Source organism: Phallusia mammillata, chromosome 3 (genome assembly GCF_965637545.1).
Source record: "Phallusia mammillata chromosome 3, kaPhaMamm4.hap1.1, whole genome shotgun sequence".
In the NCBI taxonomy this organism is placed as follows: Eukaryota; Metazoa; Chordata; class Ascidiacea; order Phlebobranchia; family Ascidiidae; genus Phallusia; species Phallusia mammillata.
In genome coordinates this window covers 28,422,057-28,442,473 of record NC_137254.1, presented here as the reverse complement: position 1 = coordinate 28,442,473, position 20,417 = coordinate 28,422,057, and the positions used below count along the sequence as shown (strand labels likewise).

Below are 20,417 nucleotides of genomic sequence, written 5' to 3'. Positions count from 1 at the left end.
AACATTGTGGTAATGTAATAAAAGCTTGATTAGGTTGGTATCTGAGGCTGTTAACGTTCGTTTTGGGAACTTATGGAAGAGAAGTCGCATGGATTTTAAGTGGTCCATTTTACACACGACTTTGGTCCAAATTACACACTATGCGTGTAAAATGGACCACTTCGCGAAAAAAATTTAAATGCATTTTACTCTTTTCACGTTAATATCCAAACATTGCCTTTTTGCAAATGAATACTTAGCGTCATAACTTAACGAATCGCATAAATTGCCCTTTATTTAAACGACTATTTTTTATTTTATGAAGGTTCAAACTTAGGGGGTCCAAATTACACGACTTTCCCCTATGTGTTTAAAGTCTGTTAGTGTTTGCGGGTTAAATAATTCTTGTTTGCACAACATTGGCGCGGCATTATTACAAAGTTTCCATATTAGGATAAGGCAGCCAGTGTTTTATAGTGTTACAAAAAACAGTATCTTTTGAACTTTAAATTTTAATGACTTTTTTTTTGATGAGTGTCTTTTATAAAACACAATAAACCGACTAAATCATTTTTTAATCCCCAAAATAGCTAAAACTCATTCTCTGTGTTTTTACCACCAGGTAGTGGTTTTCTACCATGACCCCTAAGTGGACCACAAGGTGCTTTGTGAGAGGCCATGAGTGTTGGTTCCCTTGGACGCTCACAACGGAAGTTCAGTACCTTTAATTAGTCGGAATGACTACCCTTCCTTCTAGTGTTAGGTAAGCTATTGTCTTTTTAACATCTGCTTTTTCCCCGTTTAGCCTCCTTTTTCTTCCTAATCTATATATACTTGAAAGCGTGTTGCAAATATCGTTTTAAATATTCATCTTGCTGTGCCGGAGCTAAATACAAACCTGTACAATACTGTATATGAAGCATGTGAAGTTAGATATAAGCCTGCACAATTTTGTGCATAAAGCATGCGTTATTTGTTTACATTTAAAAAAACTTTCGCTGGGGACCACGGGTCAAGATGAATTCGATAAGGGTACAGTTAAGAAAAGTTGCATTTCCTTTTGTTACATTTACAGTAGAATTCGCAACAGCCTCCATCCAACAACAAAGCAACAATCATCGCCGTTTTGCTGGACCTCGAAAATGATCAAAAGAAATCACACCATGTAGGTATCACGCACAAGATCATTTTGTTAACCATTTGAGTTTACAAAAAATTGACTGGTTACAAACGATTCATTTGTATAATGTAGCCATTGACCAATTTTTTTAATGACATGATGCTAAAGCACAAATTGAAATAGGTACACGCAAGTTCACAGTATAAATATACTCAAGTCAGTATTTGGTAATCAAAAACGCATTTAGTGACTGCAACACATACATATATTTAGGATACAGTGCGGCTAGTATTGTGATTATCTTACTACGGTTCTGTTCGTGGTACGCTACAGAAAAGGATTCTTTACACAATTTTTATATGCATTGCATAACTTGTAACACATTTGCATATTTTTCGAGGTTTTCCTGTGGCCGGACTTGGACTTTGTCGGCTAAACCCTAGGACATTCTCCACAACTACCGTATCCTTATCCAAAAACATCAGCTTTTGAAGAAGATGGGTTACAGCAGAAAAATGGGAGAAACGAAAAACAAGCACTGGAAATATTCCATGGCAGTCTAATCTTTCATACCGTCATACTAAAGATGAATTTCAAGTAAAAACCTAGAGCTGAAATCACTCACATATGCCAACCGGACATGATCACAAGGTACATCTTTCAATCGATATAAATAGCTCCAGTGAAGGTGCCCACCGTTAGGCTTACCAGGTTTAAATACGTTGGTATTGTCTGTTGTCATAGAAACACCATCAATATATTTCCAAATTTCTTTGTGGATATCATTCAAACCACGGTACCTTGTTTGTAATGATCTTCTGTTTGCCAAATTGAGTTGGTGCACAGCAAGGCCACTGGGTTTTTTCTGTTGATCTTCCTGTCAAGAGACCATAACGTTTCAGCTGGCACACTCGTAGAATTTGGGGTGAAAAGGTTATACATTTCCTTTACCTCAATCTCCGTCTGACATACTTGTGATATGAGCCCCTTTTTGTTATTTTGTGGCAAGTTCGGCTTACAACATATTTGTAGGCCTGAGGTAGGACTTCTAAATATAAACATATTCACGTGATTTGAATGGGGAAATTAGAGAGCTTCTCTTTGAAATGGACAGAACGCGATGTTACATTTATGAACAAACCAAAGATTATAACTTTAACTTCAAACCTAACTGTCAAAACTAAACATTTGGGACATTTAAAACTAACATGAGTTTTACTTGATTTTGTTATTCCACAGAGGCAATCACATCTGCAGCAACAACAAGTATTTCATTATTTCGCTCAAGTTCTGCGAAAATTGACAGAAACTTTCAAGACAAAGACGAAGCAGGATACCACGAGTAAGAATTTATGATGACCTCTTCAAGTTTGCAAAAGTCGCTTGTTATCACAAACAGCATTTTTACCCATCGGGGGTCGGTAAGAAACCACATAGGTTTAGAATCAAAATTCCGACAGTACCCCACCCAAAACTGAGTTTATCTTCGATATTTTAATTTCGAAACACCGATAAATGCTGCAAGGCGACTGCCTTACCGCCGATTTTAAGTATTCCAGTTCAAAATTAAATTTTCCGAATGCAATTTCAACCTATTAGGGGGTCATTAGTAAGCCATGGGCGTCTAGAACTTAATTAATATAGGAATATTCGGAAAATCCAAAATTGAGTTTATCTTCGATATGTTCATTTCGCAACACCGAAAACGGCTGTAAGGCTATAGACTTTCCGTCGATTTATTAATTCCAGTTAAAATTTCAATCTTCCGAAGACAATTTTAACCATTGGGGGTCAGTAGAAGGCCGTCTAGAACCCAAATAAAATTCGAATACTCCGGCAGCAAACCACCCAAAACTGAATTTTTTTAGCGAAGGTATAATTTCGTAAAATCAGAAACGGCTAAAAGCCATTCCGTCGACTTTTTAATTCCAGTTCAAATGTCAATTTTCAGAATGCAATTTCAACAAATTGTTTCGACAGTATGGGCCCATGCACGTCTAGAACCTGATTAAAACTGGAATATTTCAGCAGTAACCCAACCAAAAACGAATTTTTCAACGATATTTTAGTTTCGCGAGACCGAAAACGGTTGCAAGGCTATAGCCTTCCTGTCGACTTTTCAATTTCAGTTCAAATGTCGAATTTCCGAATCCAATTTCAATCCATTGGGGTGTCAGTACGGGCCCATGGACGTCTAGAACCTAATTAAAATTGGAATATTCCGGCAGTAACGCTCCCAAAATTGAATTTTTCTTCGATATCTTAATTTTGCGAGGTAGAAAACGACTACAAGGCTATAGCCTTTCCGTCGACTTTTCAATTCCAGTTGATATGTCTATTTTCCGAATGCAATTCCAACACATTGGGGGGTCAGTACGGGCCCATGGAAGCCTAGAAGCTAATTAAAATTCGAACATTCACGCAGTAACCCAACCAAAATTGAATTTTTCGTTGATGTTTTGATTTCGCGAGACAGAAAACGCCTGCAAGGCTATAGCCTTTCCGTCGACTTTTCAATTCCAGTTTAAATGTCTATTTTCCGAATGCAATTCCAACACATTGGGGGGTCAGTACGGACCCGTGGACGTCTAGAACCTAATTAAAATTCGAATATTCCAGTAGTAACCCACCCAAAATTGAATTTTTTGTTGATATTTTGATTTTGCGAGACTGAAAACGGCTGCAGGCTATAGCCTTTCCGTCGACTTTTCAATTCCAGTTGAAATGTCAATTTTCCGAAAGCCATTTCAACCTATTTGGGGGTTAGTTGGGGCCCATGGGAGTCTGGAAGCTAATTAAATTTCGAACATTCCGGCAGTAACCCCCCAAAATTGAATTTTTCTTCGATATTTTAATTTTGCGAGATTGAAAACGGCTGCAAGGCTATAGCCTTTCCGTCGACTTTTCAATTCCAGTTTAAATGTCAATTTTCCGAATGCAATTCCAACACATTGGGGGTCAATACGGGCCCGTGAACGACTAGAACCTAATTAAAAGTCGAACATTCCAGCAGTAACCCACCCAAAATTGAATTTTTCGTTGATGTTTTGATTTCGCGAGACAGAAAACGCCTGCAAGGCTATAGCCTTTCCGTCGACTTTTCAATTCCAGTTTAAATGTCTATTTTCCGAATGCAATTCCAACACATTGGGGGGTCAGTACGGACCCGTGGACGTCTAGAACCTAATTAAAATTCGAATATTCCAGCAGTAACCCACCCAAAATTGAATTTTTTGTTGATATTTTGATTTTGCGAGACTGAAAACCGCTATAAGCTGATAGCCGTTTCGTCGACTTTTCAATTCAAGTTTAATGTCAATTTTCCGAATGCCACTTTAACCCATTGGGGGTCAGTTGGGGCCCATGGGAGTCTGGAAACTAATTAAAATTCGAATATTCCGGCAGTAACCCACCCAAAATTTAATTTTTCGTTCACATTTTGATTTCGCGAGACCGAAAACGGCTGCAAGGCTATAGCTTTTCCATAGACTTTTCAATTCCAGTCAAAATGTCCATTTTCCGAATGCTACTTCAACCCATTGGCGGCGTCATTAGGGGCCCATGAACGTCTAGAACAGGGGTTCTTAACCTGGGGTGCACGCACCCCCAAGGGGTGCGAGAACTGTTCCTAGGGGGTGCGGGGATGCTGAATCATTAAGGTTGGTTAGGTCTTTTCTATTCAGGCAATTACAGAAGGGGGTGCGAAAATTGGTTAGTGATATGAAAGGGGGTGCGAAAATTGGTTGGTGATTTGAAAGGGGTGCAGCAAGAAAAAAAGGTTAAGAACCACTGGTCTAGAACCTAATTACAATTCGAATATTCCGGCAGTAACCCTCCCAAAATTGAATTTTTCGTCGATATTTTAATTTTGCGAGGTAGAAAACGGCTGCAAGACTAGAACCTTTCCATCGACTTTTCAATTCCAGTTTAAATGTATATTTTCCGAATGCAATTTCAACACATTGGGGGTTCAGTACGGGCCCGTGGACGTCTAGAACCTAATCAAATTTCGAATATTCCAGTAGTAACCCACCCAAAATTGAATTTTTTGTTGATGTTTTAATTTTGCGAAACTGAAAACGGCTACAAGGCCATAGCCTTTCCATCGACTTTTCAATTCCAGTTTAAATGTCTATTTTCCGAATAAAAGTTTAACCCATTGGGGTGTCAGTAGGGGCCCATAGACGTCTGGAATCTAATTAAAAGTCGAACATTCCAGCAGGAACCCTCCCAAAATTTAAGTTTTCTTCGATATTTTAATTTCGCGAGACCGATAACGCCTGCAAGGCTATAGCCTTTCCGTCGACTCTTCAATTCCAGTTTAAATGTCAAGTTACCAAAAGCCATTTTAACCCATGGGGGGTCAGTAGGGGCCATGGTAGTCTTGGACCTAATTAAAAAAATTCGAATCTTCCAGCAGTAACCCACCCAAAATTGAATTTTTCGTTGATGTTTTGATTTCGAGAGACGGAAAACGGCTGCAAGGCTATAGCCTTTCCGTCGACTTTTCAATTCAAGTTTAAATGTCTATTTTTCCGAATGCCATTTTAACATATTGGGGGGTTAGTTGGAGCCCATGGGAGACTGGAACCTAATTAAAATTCGGATATTCCGGCAGTAACCCACCTAAAATTGATTTTTTTTTGTGATATTTTTTTTCGCGAGACCGAAAACGGATGCAAGGCTATAGCCTTTCCGTCGACTCTTCAATTCCAGTTTAAATGTCTATTTTCCGAATGCAATTTCAACACATTGGGGGGTCAGTAGGGGCCCATGGACGTCTGGAAACTACGTAAAATTCAAATATTCTAACAGTTACCCACCCATAATTGAATTTTTCTTCGATATTTTAATTTTGCGAGACTGAAAACGGCTGCAAGGCTATAGCCTTTCCGTCGACTCTTCAATTCCAGTTTAAATGTCAAGTTACCAAAAGCCATTTTAACCCATGGGGGGTCAGTAGGGGCCCGTGGACGTCTAGAACTTAATTAAATTTCGAATATTCCAGTAGTAACCCACCCAAAATTGAATTTTTTGTTGATATTTTGATTTTGCGAAACTGAAAACGACTACAAGGCTATAGCCTTTCCGTCGACTTTTCAATTCCAGTTCATATGTCTATTTTCCGAATGCAATTCCAACACATTGGGGGGTCAGTACGGGCCCGTGGACGTCTAGAACTTAATTAAATTTCGAATATTCCAGTAGTAACCCACCCAAAATTGAATTTTTTGTTGATATTTTGATTTTGCGAGACTGAAAACGGCTATAAGCTGATAGCCGTTTCGTCGACTTTTCAATTCAAGTTTAATGACAATTTTCCGAATGCCACTTTAACCCATTGGGGGTCAGTTGGGGCCCATGGGAACCTGGAACATAATTAAAATTCGAATATTCCGGCAGTAACCCACCCAAAATTGAATTTTTCTTTCACATTTTGATTTCGCGAGACTGAAAACGGCTGGAAGGCTATAGCTTTTCCATCGACTTTTCAATTCCAGTCAAAATGTCCATTTTCCGAATGCAACTTCAACCCATTGGGGGGTCAGTAGGGGCCCATGGACGTCTGGAAACTAATTAAAATTCGAATATTCCGGCAGTAACCCACCAAAAATTGAATTTTTTTGGTGATATTTTTTTCGCAAGACCGAAAACGGATGCAAGGCGATAGCCTTTCCGTCGACTTTTCAACTCAAGTTTAAATGTATATTTTCCGAATAACATTTTAACCCATTGGGGTGTCAGTAAAGGCCCATGGACGTCTGGAACCTAATTAAAATTCGAACATTCCGGCAGTAACGCTCCCAAAATTGAATGTTTCTTCGATATTTTAATTTTGCGAGACTGAAAACGGCTACAAGGCTATAGCCTTTTCGTCGACTGTTCAATTCCAGTTTAATGTCAATTTTCCGAATGCAAATCCAACACATTGGGGGGTCAGTAGGGGCCCATGGACGTCTGGAAACTACGTAAAATTCAAATATTCCAACAGTAACCCACCCAAAATTGATTTTTTTCTTCGATATTTTAAATCGCGAGACTGAAAACGGCTACAAGGCTATAGCCTTTCCGTCGACTTTTCAATTCAAGTTTAAATGTCTATTTTCCGAATGCCATTTTAACCCATTGGGGTGTCAGTTGGGGCGCATCGACGTCTGGAACCTAATTGAAATTCGAACATTCCGGCAGTAACGCCCCCAAATCTGAAGTTTTCTTCGATATTTTAATTTTGCGAGACTGAAAACGGCTGTAAGGCTATAGCCTTTCCGTGGACTTTTCAATTCCAGTTTAAATGTCTATTTTCCGAATGCAATTCCAACACATTGGGGGATCAGTAGGGGCCCACGGACGTCTGGAATCTACGTAAAATTCAAATAATCCAGCCGTAACCAACCCAAAATTGAATTTTTCGTCGATATTTTAAATCGCGAGACTGAAAACGCCTGCAAGGCTATAGCCTTTCCGTCGACTTTTCAATTCAAGTTTAAATATCTATTTTCCGAATGCAATTCCAACACATTGGGGGGTCAGTACGGGCCCATGGAAGCCTAGAAGCTAATTAAAATTCGAACATTCACGCAGTAACCCACCCAAAATTGAATTTCTCTTCGATATTTTAATTTTGCGAGACTGAAAACGGCTGCAGGCTATAGCCTTTCCGTCGACTTTTCAATTCCAGTTGAAATGTTAATTTTCCGAAAACCATTTCAACCTATTTGGGGGTTAGTTGGGGCCTAGGGAGTCTGGAAGCTAATTAAATTTCGAACATTCCGGCAGTAACCCCCCAAAATTGAATTTTTCTTCGATATTTTGATTTTGCGAGACTTAAAACGGCTGCAAGGTAATAGCCTTTCCGTCGACTTTTCAATTCCACTGTAAATGTCTTTTACCGAATGCCATTTTAACCCATTGGGGTGTCAGTAGGGGCCCATGGACGTCTGGAACCTAATTAAAATTCGAACATTCCGGCAGTAATCCTCTCAAAATTGAAATTTTTATCGATACTTTAGTTTTGCAAGATCAAAAATAGCCTTTCCGTCGACTTTTCAATTCAAGTTTAAATATCAATTTTCCGAAAGCCATTTTAACCCATTTGGGTGTTAGTAGGGGCCTATGGACGTCTGGAATCTTCCTAAAATTCAAATGACCCAGCAGTAACCCACCCAAAATTTAATTTTTTGTTCACATTTTGATTTCGCGAGACTGAAAACGGCTACAAGGCTATAGCCTTTCCGTCGACTTTTCAAATCCAGTTTAAATGTATATTTTCCGAATGCCATTTTAACCCATTGGGGTGTCAGTAGGGGCCCATGGACGTCTGGAACCTAATGAAAATTCGAACATTCCGGCAGTAACCAACGCAAAATTGAATTTTTCTTCGATATTTTAATTTTGCGAAACTGAAAACGGCTGCAAGGCTATAGCCTTTCCGACGACTTTCCAATTCCAGTTTAAATGTCTATTTTCCGAATGCAATTTCAACACATTGGGGGGGGGGTCAGTATGGGCCCATGGACGTCTGGAATCTACGTGAAGTTCAAATATTCCAGCAGCAACCCACCCAAAATTGAATTTTTCTTCGATATTTTAATTTTGCGAGACTGAAAACGGCTGCAAGGCAATAGCCTTTCCGTCGACTTTTCAATTCCAGTTTAAATGTCTATTTTCCGAATGCAATTCCAACACATTGGGGGTTCAGTACGGGCCCGTGGACGTCTGGAACCTAATTAAATTTCGAATCTTCCAGTAGTAACCCACCAAAAATTGAATTTTTCGTTGATATTTTGATTTTGCGAGACTGAAAACGGCTGCAAGGCCATATCCTTTCCGTCGACTTTTCAATTCAAGTTTAATGTCAATTTTTCGAATGCCACTTTAACCCATTGGGGGTCAGTTGGGGCCCATGGGAACCTGGAACATAATTAAAATTCGAATATTCCGGCAGTAACCCACCGAAATTTTAATTTTTCGTTCACATTTTGATTTCGCGAGACTGAAAACGGCTGCAAGGCTATAGCTTTTCCATCGACTTTTTAATTCCATTCGAAATGTCCATTTTCCGAATGCAACTTCAACCCATTGGGGGGTCTGTAGGGGCCCATGGACGTCTGGAAACTAATCAAAATTCGAATATTCCTGCAGTAACCCACCAAAAATTGAATTTTTTGGTGATATTTTTTTCGCAAGACCGAAAACGGATGCAAGGCTATAGCCTTTCCGTCGACTTTTCAACTCAAGTTTAAATGTATATATTCCGAATAACATTTTAACCCATTGGGGTGTCAGTAAAGGCCCATGGACGTCTGGAACCTAATTAAAATTCGAACATTCCGGCAGTAACGCTCCCAAAATTGAATATTTCTTCGATATTTTAATTTTGCGAGACTGAAAACGGCTGCAGGCTATAGCCTTTCCGTCGACTTTTCAATTCCAGTTGAAATGTCTATTTTCCGAATGCAATTTCAACACATTGGGGGGGGGGGGGGGGGTCAGTATGGGCCCATGGACGTCTGGAATCTACGTGAAGTTCAAATATTCCAGCAGTAACCCACCCAAAATTGAATTTTTCTTCGATATTTTAATTTTGCGAGACTGAAAACGGTTGCAAGGCCATAGCCTTTCCGTCGACTTTTCAGTTCCAGTTTAAATGTCTATTTTCCGAATGCAATTCCAACACATTGGGGGTTCAGTACGGGCCCGTGGACGTCTAGAACCTAATTAAATTTCGAATCTTCCAGTAGTAACCCACCAAAAATTGAATTTTTCGTTGATATTTTGGTTTTGCGAGACTGAAAACGGCTGGAAGGCTATAGCTTTTCCATCGACTTTTTAATTCCAGTCGAAATGTCCATTTTCCGAATGCAACTTCAACCCATTGGGGGGTCAGTAGGGGCCCATGGACGTCTGGAAACTAATTAAAATTCGAATATTCCTGCAGTAACCCACCAAAAATTGAATTTTTTGGTGATATTTTTTTCGCAAGACCGAAAACGGATGCAAGGCTATAGCCTTTCCGTCCACTTTTCAACTCAAGTTTAAATGTATATTTTCCGAATAAAATTTTAACCCATTGGGGTGTCAGTAAAGGCCCATGGACGTCTGGAAACTAATTAAAATTCGAACATTCCGGCAGTAACGCTCCCAAAATTGAATATTTCTTCGATATTTTAATTTTGCGAGACTGAAAACGGCTGCAAGGCTATAGCCTTGCCGTCGACTTTTAAATTTAAATTTAAATGCCTTTTTTCCGAATGCAATTCCAACACATTGGGGGGTCAGTTGAGGCCCATGGGAGTCTGGAACCTAATTAAAATTCGAATATTCCAGCAGTAACCCACCCAAAATTGAATTTTTCGACGATATTTTGATTTCGCGAGACCGAAAACGGATGCAAGGCTATAGCCTTTCTGTCGACTCTTCAATTCAAGTTTAAAGTCAATTTTCCGAATGCCAATTTAACCCATTGGGGTGTCAGTAGGGGCCCATGGACGTATGGAATCTACGTAAAATGCAAATAATCCAGCAGTAACCCTCCCAAAACCGAATTTTTCTTCGATATTTAATTTCGCGAGACCAATAACTCCTATAAGGCTATAGGCTTTCCGTCGACTCTCTAATTCCAGTTTAAATGTTAATTTTCCGAATGCCATTTTAACCCATTGGGGTGTCAGTAGGGGCCATGGGAGTCAAGAACCTAATTAAAATTCGAATATTCCGGCAGTAACCCACCCAAAATTGAATTTTTCTTTGATATTTTAAATCGTGAGACTGAAAACGGCTGCAAGGCTATAGCCTTTCCGTCGACTCTTCAATTCCAGTTTAAATGTCTATTTTCCGAATGCAATTTCAACACATTGGGGGGTCAGTAGGGGCCCATGGACGTCTGGAAACTACGTAAAATTCAAATATTCTAACAGTTACCCACCCATAATTGAATTTTTCTTCGATATTTTAATTTTGCGAGACTGAAAACGGCTGCAAGGCTATAGCCTTTCCGTCGACTCTTCAATTCCAGTTTAAATGTCAAGTTACCAAAAGCCATTTTAACCCATGGGGGGTCAGTAGGGGCCATGGTAGTCTAACACCTAATTAAAATTCGAATCTTCCAGCAGTAACCCACCCAAAACTGAATTTTTCGTTGATATTTTGATTTTACGAAACTGAAAACGACTACAAGGCTATAGCCTTTCCGTCGACTTTTCAATTCCAGTTCATATGTCTATTTTCCGAATGCAATTCCAACACATTGGGGGGTCAGTACGGGCCCGTGGACGTCTAGAACTTAATTAAATTTCGAATATTCCAGTAGTAATCCACCCAAAATTGAATTTTTTGTTGATATTTTGATTTTGCGAGACTGAAAACGGCTATAAGCTGATAGCCGTTTCGTCGACTTTTCAATTCAAGTTTAATGACAATTTTCCGAATGCCACTTTAACCCATTGGGGGTCAGTTGGGGCCCATGGGAACCTGGAACATAATTAAAATTCGAATATTCCGGCAGTAACCCACCCAAAATTGAATTTTTCGTTCACATTTTGATTTCGCGAGACTGAAAACGGCTGCAAGGCTATAGCTTTTCCATCGACTTTTCAATTCCAGTCAAAATGTCCATTTTCCGAATGCAACTTCAACCCATTGGGGGGTCAGTACGGGCCCATGGACGTCTGGAAACTAATTAAAATTCGAATATTCCGGCAGTAACCCACCAAAAATTGAATTTTTTTGGTGATATTTTTTTCGCAAGACCGAAAACGGATGCAAGGCGATAGCCTTTCCGTCGACTTTTCAACTCAAGTTTAAATGTATATTTTCCGAATAACATTTTAACCCATTGGGGTGTCAGTAAAGGCCCATGGACGTCTGGAACCTAATTAAAATTCGAACATTCCGGCAGTAACGCTCCCAAAATTGAATGTTTCTTCGATATTTTAATTTTGCGAGACTGAAAACGGCTACAAGGCTATAGCCTTTTCGTCGACTGTTCAATTCCAGTTTAATGTCAATTTTCCGAATGCAAATCCAACACATTGGGGGGTCAGTAGGGGCCCATGGACGTCTGGAAACTACGTAAAATTCAAATATTCCAACAGTAACCCACCCAAAATTGATTTTTTTCTTCGATATTTTAAATCGCGAGACTGAAAACGGCTACAAGGCTATAGCCTTTCCGTCGACTTTTCAATTCAAGTTTAAATGTCTATTTTCCGAATGCCATTTTAACCCATTGGGGTGTCAGTTGGGGCGCATCGACGTCTGGAACCTAATTGAAATTCGAACATTCCGGCAGTAACGCCCCCAAATCTGAAGTTTTCTTCGATATTTTAATTTTGCGAGACTGAAAACGGCTGTAAGGCTATAGCCTTTCCGTGGACTTTTCAATTCCAGTTTAAATGTCTATTTTCCGAATGCAATTCCAACACATTGGGGGATCAGTAGGGGCCCACGGACGTCTGGAATCTACGTAAAATTCAAATAATCCAGCCGTAACCAACCCAAAATTGAATTTTTCGTCGATATTTTAAATCGCGAGACTGAAAACGCCTGCAAGGCTATAGCCTTTCCGTCGACTTTTCAATTCAAGTTTAAATGTCTATTTTCCGAATGCAATTCCAACACATTGGGGGGTCAGTACGGGCCCATGGAAGCCTAGAAGCTAATTAAAATTCGAACATTCACGCAGTAACCCACCCAAAATTGAATTTCTCTTCGATATTTTAATTTTGCGAGACTGAAAACGGCTGCAGGCTATAGCCTTTCCGTCGACTTTTCAATTCCAGTTGAAATGTTAATTTTCCGAAAACCATTTCAACCTATTTGGGGGTTAGTTGGGGCCTAGGGAGTCTGGAAGCTAATTAAATTTCGAACATTCCAGCAGTAACCCCCCAAAATTGAATTTTTCTTCGATATTTTGATTTTGCGAGACTTAAAACGGCTGCAAGGTAATAGCCTTTCCGTCGACTTTTCAATTCCACTGTAAATGTCTTTTACCGAATGCCATTTTAACCCATTGGGGTGTCAGTAGGGGCCCATGGACGTCTGGAACCTAATTAAAATTCGAACATTCCGGCAGTAATCCTCTCAAAATTGAAATTTTTATCGATACTTTAGTTTTGCAAGATCAAAAATAGCCTTTCCGTCGACTTTTCAATTCAAGTTTAAATATCAATTTTCCGAAAGCCATTTTAACCCATTTGGGTGTTAGTAGGGGCCTATGGACGTCTGGAATCTTCCTAAAATTCAAATGACCCAGCAGTAACCCACCCAAAATTTAATTTTTTGTTCACATTTTGATTTCGCGAGACTGAAAACGGCTACAAGGCTATAGCCTTTCCGTCGACTTTTCAAATCCAGTTTAAATGTCTATTTTCCGAATGCCATTTTAACCCATTGGGGTGTCAGTAGGGGCCCATGGACGTCTGGAACCTAATGAAAATTCGAACATTCCGGCAGTAACCAACGCAAAATTGAATTTTTCTTCGATATTTTAATTTTGCGAAACTGAAAACGGCTGCAAGGCTATAGCCTTTCCGACGACTTTCCAATTCCAGTTTAAATGTCTATTTTCCGAATGCAATTTCAACACATTGGGGGGGGGGGGTCAGTATGGGCCCATGGACGTCTGGAATCTACGTGAAGTTCAAATATTCCAGCAGCAACCCACCCAAAATTGAATTTTTCTTCGATATTTTAATTTTGCGAGACTGAAAACGGCTGCAAGGCAATAGCCTTTCCGTCGACTTTTCAATTCCAGTTTAAATGTCTATTTTCCGAATGCAATTCCAACACATTGGGGGTTCAGTACGGGCCCGTGGACGTCTGGAACCTAATTAAATTTCGAATCTTCCAGTAGTAACCCACCAAAAATTGAATTTTTCGTTGATATTTTGATTTTGCGAGACTGAAAACGGCTGCAAGGCCATAGCCTTTCCGTCGACTTTTCAATTCAAGTTTAATGTCAATTTTTCGAATGCCACTTTAACCCATTGGGGGTCAGTTGGGGCCCATGGGAACCTGGAACATAATTAAAATTCGAATATTCCGGCAGTAACCCACCGAAATTTTAATTTTTCGTTCACATTTTGATTTCGCGAGACTGAAAACGGCTGCAAGGCTATAGCTTTTCCATCGACTTTTTAATTCCATTCGAAATGTCCATTTTCCGAATGCAACTTCAACCCATTGGGGGGTCTGTAGGGGCCCATGGACGTCTGGAAACTAATCAAAATTCGAATATTCCTGCAGTAACCCACCAAAAATTGAATTTTTTGGTGATATTTTTTTCGCAAGACCGAAAACGGATGCAAGGCTATAGCCTTTCCGTCGACTTTTCAACTCAAGTTTAAATGTATATTTTCCGAATAACATTTTAACCCATTGGGGTGTCAGTAAAGGCCCATGGACGTCTGGAACCTAATTAAAATTCGAACATTCCGGCAGTAACGCTCCAAAAATTGAATATTTCTTCGATATGTTAATTTTGCGAGACTGAAAACGGCTACAAGGCTATAGCCTTGCCGTCGAATTTTCAATTCAAGTTTAAATGTCTATTTTTCGAATGCAATTCCAACACATTGGGGGGTCAGTACGGGCCCATGGAAGCCTAGAAGCAAATTAAAATTCGAACATTCACGCAGTAACCCACCCAAAATTGAATTTTTCTTCGATATTTTAATTTTGCGAGACTGAAAACGGCTGCAGGCTATAGCCTTTCCGTCGACTTTTCAGTTCCAGTTTAAATGTCTATTTTCCGAATGCAATTCCAACACATTGGGGTGTCAGTAGGGGCCCATGGACGTCTGGAACCTAATTAAAATTCGAACATTCCGGCAGTAATCCTCTCAAAATTGAAATTTTTATCGATACTTTAGTTTTGCAAGATCAAAAATAGCCTTTCCGTCGACTTTTCAATTCAAGTTTAAATATCAATTTTCCGAAAGCCATTTTAACCCATTTGGGTGTTAGTAGGGGCCTATGGACGTCTGGAATCTTCCTAAAATTCAAATGACCCAGCAGTAACCCACCCAAAATTTAATTTTTTGTTCACATTTTGATTTCGCGAGACTGAAAACGGCTACAAGGCTATAGCCTTTCCGTCGACTTTTCAAATCCAGTTTAAATGTCTATTTTCCGAATGCCATTTTAACCCATTGGGGTGTCAGTAGGGGCCCATGGACGTCTGGAACCTAATGAAAATTCGAACATTCCGGCAGTAACCAACGCAAAATTGAATTTTTCTTCGATATTTTAATTTTGCGAAACTGAAAACGGCTGCAAGGCTATAGCCTTTCCGACGACTTTCCAATTCCAGTTTAAATGTCTATTTTCCGAATGCAATTTCAACACATTGGGGGGGGGGTCAGTATGGGCCCATGGACGTCTGGAATCTACGTGAAGTTCAAATATTCCAGCAGCAACCCACCCAAAATTGAATTTTTCTTCGATATTTTAATTTTGCGAGACTGAAAACGGCTGCAAGGCAATAGCCTTTCCGTCGACTTTTCAATTCCAGTTTAAATGTCTATTTTCCGAATGCAATTCCAACACATTGGGGGTTCAGTACGGGCCCGTGGACGTCTGGAACCTAATTAAATTTCGAATCTTCCAGTAGTAACCCACCAAAAATTGAATTTTTCGTTGATATTTTGATTTTGCGAGACTGAAAACGGCTGCAAGGCCATAGCCTTTCCGTCGACTTTTCAATTCAAGTTTAATGTCAATTTTTCGAATGCCACTTTAACCCATTGGGGGTCAGTTGGGGCCCATGGGAACCTGGAACATAATTAAAATTCGAATATTCCGGCAGTAACCCACCGAAATTTTAATTTTTCGTTCACATTTTGATTTCGCGAGACTGAAAACGGCTGCAAGGCTATAGCTTTTCCATCGACTTTTTAATTCCATTCGAAATGTCCATTTTCCGAATGCAACTTCAACCCATTGGGGGGTCTGTAGGGGCCCATGGACGTCTGGAAACTAATCAAAATTCGAATATTCCTGCAGTAACCCACCAAAAATTGAATTTTTTGGTGATATTTTTTTCGCAAGACCGAAAACGGATGCAAGGCTATAGCCTTTCCGTCGACTTTTCAACTCAAGTTTAAATGTATATTTTCCGAATAACATTTTAACCCATTGGGGTGTCAGTAAAGGCCCATGGACGTCTGGAACCTAATTAAAATTCGAACATTCCGGCAGTAACGCTCCAAAAATTGAATATTTCTTCGATATGTTAATTTTGCGAGACTGAAAACGGCTACAAGGCTATAGCCTTGCCGTCGAATTTTCAATTCAAGTTTAAATGTCTATTTTTCGAATGCAATTCCAACACTTTGGGGGGACAGTACGGGCCCATGGAAGCCTAGAAGCAAATTAAAATTCGAACATTCACGCAGTAACCCACCCAAAATTGAATTTTTCTTCGATATTTTAATTTTGCGAGACTGAAAACGGCTGCAGGCTATAGCCTTTCCGTCGACTTTTCAGTTCCAGTTTAAATGTCTATTTTCCGAATGCAATTCCAACACATTGGGGGGTCAGTAGGGGCCCATGGACGTCTGGAACCTAATTAAATTTCGAATCTTCCAGTAGTAACCCACCAAAAATTGAATTTTTCGTTGATATTTTGGTTTTGCGAGACTGAAAACGGCTGGAAGGCTATAGCTTTTCCATCGACTTTTTAATTCCAGTCGAAATGTCCATTTTCCGAATGCAACTTCAACCCATTGGGGGGTCAGTAGGGGCCCATGGACGTCTGGAAACTAATTAAAATTCGAATATTCCTGCAGTAACCCACCAAAAATTGAATTTTTTGGTGATATTTTTTTCGCAAGACCGAAAACGGATGCAAGGCTATAGCCTTTCCGTCCACTTTTCAACTCAAGTTTAAATGTATATATTCCGAATAAAATTTTAACCCATTGGGGTGTCAGTAAAGGCCCATGGACGTCTGGAACCTAATTAAAATTCGAACATTCCGGCAGTAACGCTCCCAAAATTGAATATTTCTTCGATATTTTAATTTTGCGAGACTGAAAACGGCTGCAAGGCTATAGCCTTGCCGTCGACTTTTCAATTTAAATTAAAATGCCTTTTTTCCGAATGCAATTCCAACACATTGGGGGGTCAGTTGAGGCCCATGGGAGTCTGGAACCTAATTAAAATTCGAATATTCCAGCAGTAACCCACCCAAAATTGAATTTTTCGACGATATTTTGATTTCGCGAGACCGAAAACGGATGCAAGGCTATAGCCTTTCTGTCGACTCTTCAATTCAAGTTTAAAGTCAATTTTCCGAATGCCATTTTAACCCATTGGGGTGTCAGTAGGGGCCCATGGACGTATGGAATCTACGTAAAATGCAAATAATCCAGCAGTAACCCTCCCAAAACCGAATTTTTCTTCGATATTTAATTTCGCGAGACCAATAACTCCTATAAGGCTATAGGCTTTCCGTCGACTCTCTAATTCCAGTTTAAATGTTAATTTTCCGAATGCCATTTTAACCCATTGGGGTGTCAGTAGGGGCCATGGGAGTCAAGAACCTAATTAAAATTCGAATATTCCGGCAGTAACCCACCCAAAATTGAATTTTTCTTTGATATTTTAAATCGTGAGACTGAAAACGGCTGCAAGGCTATAGCCTTTCCGTCGACTTTTCAATTCAAGTTTAAATGTCTATTTTCCGAATGCAATTCCAACACATTGGGGGGTCAGTACGGGCCCATGGACGCATAGAAGCTAATTAAAATTCGAACATTCCTGCAGTAACCCACCCAAAATTGAATTTTTATTCGATATTTTGAATTTGCGAGACCGATAACGCCTGCAAGGCTATAGCCTTTCCGTCGAATCTTCAATTCCAGTTTAAATGTCTTGTTACTGAATGCCATTTTAACACATTGGGGTGTCAGTAGGTGCCCATGGATGTCTGGAACCTACGTAAAATGCAAATAATCCAGCGCCCACCCTCCCAAAACCGAGTTTTTCTTCGATATTTTAATTTCGCGAGACCGATAACGCCTGCAAGGCTATAGCCTTTCCGTCAACTTTTCAATTCAAGTTTAAAGTCAATTTTCCGAATGCCATTTTAACCCGTTGGGGTGTCAGTAGGTGCCCATGGATATCTGGAACCTACGTAAAATGCAAATAATCCAGCGCTAACCCTCCCAAAACCGAGTTTTTCTTCGAAATTTTAAATCGCGAGACGGATAACGCCTGCAAGGCTATAGCCTATCCGTCGACTTTTCAATTGCAGTTCAAATGTCAATTTTCCGATTGCCATTTCAACCCATTGGGGTGTCCGTAGGGGCCCATGGACCTCTGGAACCTACGTAAAATTCAAATAATCCTGCAGTAACCCTCCCAAAATTGAATTTTTCATCGATATTTTGATTTCGCGAGACTGAAAACGGTCACAAGGCTATAGCCTTTCCTTCGACTTTTCAATTCCAGTTCAAATGTATGTTTTCTGAATGCAATTCCAACCCATTGGGGGGTCAGTAGGGGCCCATGGACGTCTGTAATCTACGCAAAATTCAAATAATCCGGCACTAACCCACCCAAAATTGAATTTTTCGTCGACATTATAAATCGCGTGACCGAAAACGGCTGCAAGGCTATAGCCTTTCCGTCGACTCTTCAAATCTAGTGTAAATGTCAACTTTCCGCATGCCATTTTAACCCATTGAGGTGTCACTTGGGGCCCATGGGCGTCTAAAACCTATTTAAAATCCGAATTTTCCGGCAGTAACCCTCCCAAAATTCAATTTTTCATCGATATTTTAATTTTGCAGGATCGAAAATGGCTGCAAGGCCATAGCCTTTCCGTCAACTTTTTTGATTCCAGTTCAAATGTCAATTTTCCGAATACAATTTTAATCCATTGGGGGGTCAGTAGGGGACCATGGTCGTCTAGAACCTAATTAAAATTCGAAAATTCCGGCAGTAACCCACCCAAAACTGAACTTTTCAACGATATTTTAGTTTCGCGAGACTGAAAACGACTGCAAGGCCATAGCCTTTCCGTCGACATTTCAATTCCAGTTTAAATGTCAACTTTCCGCATGCCATTTTAACACATTGGGGGGTCAGAACGGGCCCATGGGCGTCTAAAACCTATTTAAAATCCGAATCTACCGGCAGTAACCCACCAAAATTCAATTTTTCATCGATATTTTAATTTTGCAGGATCGAAAATGGCTGCAAGGCCATAGCCTTTCCGTCAACTTTTTAATTCCAGTTCAAATGTCAATTTTCCGAATAAAATTTCAACACATTGGGGGGGCAGTAGGGGCCCATGGGAGTCTAGAACCTAATTAAAATTCGAATATTCCAGCAGTAACCCACCCAAAATTGAATGTTTCATCGACTTTATAAATCGCGAGACGGATAACGCCTGCAAGGCTATAGCCTATCCGTCGACTTTTCAATTGCAGTTCAAATGTCAATTTTCCGATTGCCATTTCAACCCATTGGGGTGTCCGTAGGGGCCCATGGACCTCTGGAACCTACGTAAAATTCAAATAATCCTGCAGTAACCCTCCCAAAATTGAATTTTTCATCGATATTTTGATTTCGCGAAACTGAAAACGGTCACAAGGCCATAGCTATTCCTTCGACTTTTCAATTCCAGTTCAAATGTCTGTTTTCTGAATGCAATTCCAACCCATTGGGGGGTCAGTAGGGGCCCATGGACGTCTGTAATCTACGCAAAATTCAAATAATCCGGCAGTAACCCACCCAAAATTGAATTTTTCGTCGACATTATAAATCGCGTGACCGAAAACGGCTGCAAGGCTATAGCCTTTCCGTCGACTCTTCAAATCTAGTTTTAATGTCAACTTTCCGCATGCCATTTTAACCCATTGAGGTGTCACTTGGGGCCCATGGGCGTCTAAAACCTATTTAAAATCCGAATCTACCGGCAGTAACCCTCCCAAAATTCAATTTTTCATCGATATTTTAATTTTGCAGGATCGAAAATGGCTGCAAGGCCATAGCCTTTCCGTCAACTTTTCAATTTCCAGTTCAAATGTCAATTTTCCGAATACAATTTTAATCCATTGGGGGGTCAGTAGGGGACCATGGTCGTCTAGAACCCAATTAAAATTCGAAAATTCCGGCAGTAACCCACCCAAAACTGAACTTGTCAACGATATTTTAGTTTCGCGAGACTGAAAACGACTGCAAGGCCATAGCCTTTCCGTCGACATTTCAATTCCAGTTTGAATGTCAACTTTCCGCATGCCATTTTAACACATTGGGGGGGGGGTCAGTACGGGCCCATGGGCGTCTAAAACCTATTTAAAATCCGAAT

General features: G+C 40.1%; 1 protein-coding gene across 1 annotated transcript in view; it reads left to right on the top strand.

Annotated features, from left to right (window-relative positions):
- LOC145220713 (uncharacterized) overlaps positions 1 to 20,417 on the top strand; it is a 65,439-nt gene that overhangs the window by 18,549 nt on the left and 26,473 nt on the right. The window contains exons 11-14 of the mRNA XM_080087954.1: positions 602 to 742; positions 1,055 to 1,144; positions 1,500 to 1,750; positions 2,339 to 2,441. The gene's annotated coding sequence lies outside the window, so the exon portion shown is untranslated. The remainder of the gene's footprint in view (positions 1 to 601; positions 743 to 1,054; positions 1,145 to 1,499; positions 1,751 to 2,338; positions 2,442 to 20,417) is intronic.